We start from the raw sequence: 6,173 nt of genomic DNA, 5'->3' as shown, positions 1-6,173 counted from the left end.
GAGTGAAGTAAGTCAGAAGGAGAAAGACAAATACCATATGCTAACACATATATATGGAATTTAAGAAAAAAAAAAGGTCACGAAGAACCTAGGAGCAGGACAGGAATAAAGACACAGACGTAGAGAATGGACTTGAGGACACGGGGAGGGGGAAGGGTAAGCTGGGACGAAGTGAGAGAGTGGCATGGACATATATACACCACCAAATGTAAACCAGATAGCTAGTGGGAAGCAGCCGCATAGCACAGGGACATCAGCTCAATGCTTTGTGACCACCTAGAGGGGTGGGATAGGGAGGGTGGGAGGGAGACGTGAGAGGGAGGAGATATGGGGATATATGTATACGTATAGCTGATTCAGTTTGTTATACAGCCGAAACTAACACACAATTGTAAAGCAATTATACTCTAATAAAGATGTTAAAAAAAAGAACGCTCCCTTCTATTCTCAGTTTCTCAGGTGTTATTAATCAAGAAAGGGTGTTGACGAGTGCAAAATTCTTTTTAATTACATTTATTGAGATACTTATACGATTTTTCTCTTTTATTATGTGGTGAATGACTTTGATTGGATAAAAAGAATGAAATTCACTCTCGTTAAACCTTTTCGCTGTCTGCTGTGGGTTTCATTTTTCATTTTTGTTTGAAAGGTCCAATCACAGACCAGTCTAAAAATGTATCCTGAGTTCCACCCCACCATAAAAACTTAGAAACACGCTTTCTCCACTGGCCTCCTTTTCTTCTAACCAATTTAAAATCCCAATTTAACACCTCTGCGCCCCTCTTCCGCTTCCCAATGGCGAACCACCCACCCCTCAGGTTAAGCAGAAGGCATTAGGACAGAGCCAGGACCCCAACGCTGGAACCACAAGTCCTCCGCACCTTTGGCTGGCCTCGGGGAGCCGCCCGGTGGCGTTGGGACGACTCCTCGGCCTCCGTCGTGTCCCCAGCCGGCCCCAGCCCCTTCCCCTAAGCGCAGATGCTGTCCCTCCGTCAGGCCGGGGCTGACAACCTCCTCACCCGGCTCTGGTCCCGGCTGCCCCGCCGCCCGGAGGGTGCGTAGGAGCCGCCCAGGCGCGCCCCCTCCTGGCCCCGCGGGTCGCCCGGCCACCGCCCACGGCCCGCCAGCTCCCGGGACCCAGGCGCGCCGCCCCCGGCCGCAGCCTCCTCGGCCCCCGGCAAGGTGCCGGATTTTCCAGCTGCGCGCCTTCGCCTCCGCGAGCGAGCCGCTGCCGAAACCCACGGGCGGCGCGCCCAGCCGGAGAAGCCAGTACCCCGAGCGCCAAGAGAAGCGCGCACGCCGACCCGGAGCGCGCCCACTGAGGAGCATCCCCGGACTGGGGGGAGCCCGCCCCGGAGCGCCCGGGACCCGAAACACCCAAGAGCAGGAACGCCCCCGCGGACGAGCATCCTTAGACTGGGAGCGGCGCGGATGCGCGGCACCCCCAGGCCGGAAGCACCCCGGACCCAGAGCGCCCCCGCGGAGGAGCGGGAGAGGGAGGACCCCGACCGAGAACAAACCCAGTCAAGGAGCGTCCCAGACCCAGGACACAGCCCAGGCCGCGGGGCCGGAAGCAGCGCCGCACCCGCGGCCTCGGCCAGCCGAGTTTTGCCAGACGCTTTTTCTTTCTTCAGACTTTCTGTTCTTTTTCTGTTGCGTTACGCTTGCGGCTCCTCTCCTTTCTGGTTTCACGGTGGTAGGAAGGCAGCTTTTGCTCTTTCTCACCTGCCTCGCCATCGGATGTCCAGGGGGACAGCCGCCCCCTCCCCAGCCTCGGGACGCCTTCTGAAGGTAAGGACAAACCTGCCTCTGCCACCTGCGGTCCCTCCCACTGCCCTCTGCTGCTGGCTGGGGACAAGGGGCGACCCAGCCTCAGGGGCAGGGGTTCTGAAAGATCCGTTAAAAATGCATGCATATACGTATAGCTATTATATATAATATATATTATTTAAAATAATTAGCATATATGCATACATATGTGTGTATCCACACGAATAACTGGTGATTCAGCATCATCAACTTTCCCTAATAGTGTAGTTTTAGTGGTTAAACCAGTCCCAGTTTTTTTCTAGAAAGGTGAGAACAGCTAAAAGAAGTGATAGTTTTCATTTATTAAGCAGTTACTTGTGTCTGACACTTTTAGATGCATGATTTTCGCTTAAGCCTCCTACAGGCCAAATGCAGTATGCTTCTTAAGAGGAGGGGAACCGAGCCCAGAGAGGTTCAGTAGTTTACCCAAGGGCATCCAGCTACTAAGTAACAGATCCCAGATTCACACCCAGATTTTCCTGATTTCAAAACCTTCATCTCCATCCCAGGTGCCTCCAGGCGTTAGAAGCCCGGCAGCTGTACTGCGGTTAGCAGACCAACAGATGACTGGGCAGCTCCTTCAGGTACAGGCACCTGAGCTCGCTGTATTACATAACACCCACTTGGTGCTGTGCAGTGCTGGGCTCTGGGGCCCACTTTCCAATCTGAGGGCCTTGGATGGGCCAGGAGGGGGTAAATCTGGAGGAAACTGGGTTTGTGCAGGTTCTGGGCTAGCTGGAGAGCTTCCGTGAGCAGGCAGCCACTGGGCCAAACTGCTAGGACCTCAGGGAGTGTGCAGCTCGAAGTGTGGAGGGTGACCCCAGCGGCAGGACCAGGGGTGGAGGCTGGGGAAGCATAAGGGTAGCAACAGTAGACATTGTGTGACCAGGACTGCGGGATGGGAATGATCCTCCTGGCCTCCCCAAGAGAAACCTATTTTGACATAAATTCTTCCTTAGAGTGGAAGTGTGTGCACTTATATACACGCTTGTACGTGTGCGTGATGTCCAAGATCATTTTCTCTGCTTGGCATTTGATTGTTTTGTCATCTCAAAAGATGAATGAACAAACACTCTTTGATCATTTCACCTGATCTAGTCTCAGGTTCCTTGAGAGAAAGAGCTCTGAAGTGGCCTAACAACTCTGAGTTTCTGTGCATTATTTTTTCTAGAGAACCGTCACTTTGCTCAGATGGGGTCTATAAACAGGAAAGTTGGGCAGAACGAGGAGCTCAGGACATGACCATTCAGATGCTCTGGAGGCACCTTTGACTGTGTAGCCTTCGGGGCAGAGGGAGTGGTCAGCTTGGATCTGACCCTCACCCAAGGTCACACAATCTTTGGAAGAGAGCCTTTTTCATTTAGAGAAAACTTCATGCCATCGGGTGATTTAGGGAACGTTTGTGAGTTTTCTTGGTGTGTGTGTGTGTGTTTGTGTGTGCATGCACATACATACCTACATGTGCACACATACACGTATTTGTACATATACATGCACATATATTTATATCTTAATTATTAGGTATTCTTATTAATCATATGTTTAGGATATTTTAAATTTACTTTTAAGTATAGAAGTAAGTCCCCTGGATCTGTGTCTGCCTACCTTGGCTACATATTAGAATCATCTGGAGGATTTTTACAAATCGGTATGCCCAGACTGTATTCCAGACATCTAGGTGGAACCCAGGCATCAGTTTTTTTTTTTTTTCAAGAACCAAGCAAGGATGATTGCCCTAGACTTAACATCAGTCATTAAAACATACTTTGCAAGATGTTATGATTTAAGAAGCATGTCACAGTAGAAGATTATCTTAATCTTTTAACAATGGATCAGATAATCATGTAAGACTCCAAACTGTACATATTTTATGAATTTGATGCATTCATTAATTCAGCAAATAACAAACAAGCAAACAAACATAAGATGATAGTATGTCAGTTGGTGATAAGTGCTAGGAATAAAAGAACAAAACAAAGTGGGAGAGCAAAGACAGAGAGAGAGAGAGAGAGGTGTGTGTATGTGCGCGCGCACGTGCTTTCGCGTGTGCACTAGGTCACATGCTTGTGTGTATTCGCTCTCAAGCAGATGTTAGATTTTCCATAGATTGCTCAGGGAGGCCCTGTACAATATAACTACAGTATCAACCAACTCTAAAGGAAAGACAGGATTTTTAACTAATGATAGAGTAGTAATTAGTAGCCATTTGGGAAAAATAAATTAAGTTAGACACTATCTTCGTACCAAACAACAAAGTTAATTGTTAAAGGGTAAAAAATTAAATGCAAAAAAAACCCCATTAAGCCATAAAAATGAAGAAAATACAGGTAGGTATCTATCTGACTACTGAGGGCAAAGGAATGTTCTAAATGTAAAAGTTATGGAAAAGTCACAAAAGAATGATAGGTTTGACTGCATAAATATCAAATTGTCCATATGTTAAGACATCAGAAGAGGAACTGGAAAGGAAAACTATGCAACAAGTTGAAAAAACACCACTAACAATTTAAGAACTGGACAAAAAAGCATAAAAAAATGGAAATAAAATAGCTAAAAAATACATGATTAATATTTTGCCTCATTTATACCAGTAGAAATGCAGATTAATAAGCCATGAGATACCATTTTACCAATTTAAATACCTCCTTAGATTTAAAGAATGAGAGTGCTCAAATGCTTCTGTGGGTATAGGGGAGGGATATTGTCTTTCACTGCTGAGGGGTATGAATGGTTACATTTCTGGGTGCGGTTTGGTGGTATGCATTCATCATGTTTAAAATGTACTCTTTGACTCATAGACTATACTGCCATGAGATAGCACCAAGAAAATAATAAGACATGTAGATAAGTAATAATAGCTTAGTGATATTTATTATCCACCAGTTACTATTTGCCATAGTAACTCATGGAACTTTCACATCAGCTCTGGGAGACAGTATTGTTATTCCCTTTTACGGATAAAGTGATTGAGGAACAGAGATGGTAAGTGACCAGCCCAATGTTATTCAGCTGGTAAAGAGTAGAATGAGGATTCAACCAGCCAGTCTGGTGCCAGAGGTCATGCTCCGAAAACTGATCTGTACTGCCTTACATGAGAAGATGGTCATGGGGTTATTTTATAGTAAAATACATCTTGTAAATTATAATATATCCTCAAGAAGGAATATGGTGTGGCAATTAAAATGATAACAGAGTGCTTTCTGACACAGGAAAATGCTGTTTTATTAAGTAGGAACAGCAGGATATGAGATTATTTAAAATCTTAATTATTTGAAAATATATAGAAAAGGTATAAGACAATGCTAAAGTATTATGCATGTTGAGATTATTTTCTCCTTTTCTATTTTCATAAGTGTCCTATAATGGGAATATGTTACTTTAGAAATCAGAAAAGTTTTTTAAGAGAAAGGAAGAACAAAAGAAAGAGAAGAAGAAATTTAAAAATTATGAAAAGGCAAAAAAGTGGGATCATCATCAAATATACCACTAAAAAAACCCCAAAAATTCCCATACGCAAGAAATGTAATATTTATATCCTCCTACATATATTTCGTTAATACTTACTAGGGTATCTATGACAGGTTTTTCTTTTGGAAATGAGTTCCATTATTTAATATCTTAATCTTTTAAATCCATGATAAGTACATTAAAAATTTTATATATACACAGAGCGGGCAGATATCAGCTAATTTGCATGCTGGGATCTTAACATGTTTCACATTGAAACTCAGAGTTAACTCGTCAGAGTGCTGCATAATCTCATAATAACTTTATCTCTTAGTAAACCTTGATAATTAAAAAAAATCAAACAAAAAACCCCAGCAGTGCCCTTTGCAAGGCTGTGTCGACCTAAACCAGAGGAAACAACACTTTTCATTCTACCTGAGATAGGAGGATGGAGAGAGTTAATAATAGAGTGGTGTGTGGGGGCTGGAGGACTGATTTCAAACCATAGCCATATTCTAATTTGGTTATGAATAGTTGGCACTTTCCATACATACTATCCCTCTGTCTTTACGTTATTGATTATTACCTCTTGGAAATTACATCAAAGGCTTGGCAATATTATTCATAAGGCTTGATGTGAATGGTTTGGCAGTTTAGCCATTAAACTTCACCAAGGATTTGGGCATTAACAGTACTCTTTTTTAGTGTGGCAGGGGCGGTGAGTGACAGTTGGTGAAAGAATTATTTGGGGTTGAGCGGTTACCAATGCACCCAGGAAGGCTTCATAAATACTTACTTCAGTACTTTTGGCAGATAGGCCTTCTTATCAACCCCATTTTGGTAATGAGCAAACAGGCTCTGTGACTTCTAAGTAACTTGCCCGACGTTGCACAGCTTGTCAAGACTCAAGCAGGAAT

This window comes from Lipotes vexillifer, unplaced genomic scaffold, assembly GCF_000442215.2.
Source record: "Lipotes vexillifer unplaced genomic scaffold, Lipotes_vexillifer_v1.1 scaffold777, whole genome shotgun sequence".
Taxonomy (NCBI): Eukaryota; Metazoa; Chordata; class Mammalia; order Artiodactyla; family Lipotidae; genus Lipotes; species Lipotes vexillifer.
The sequence above is the reverse complement of the archived record's forward strand: the minus strand, read 5'-3'. Positions refer to the sequence as shown.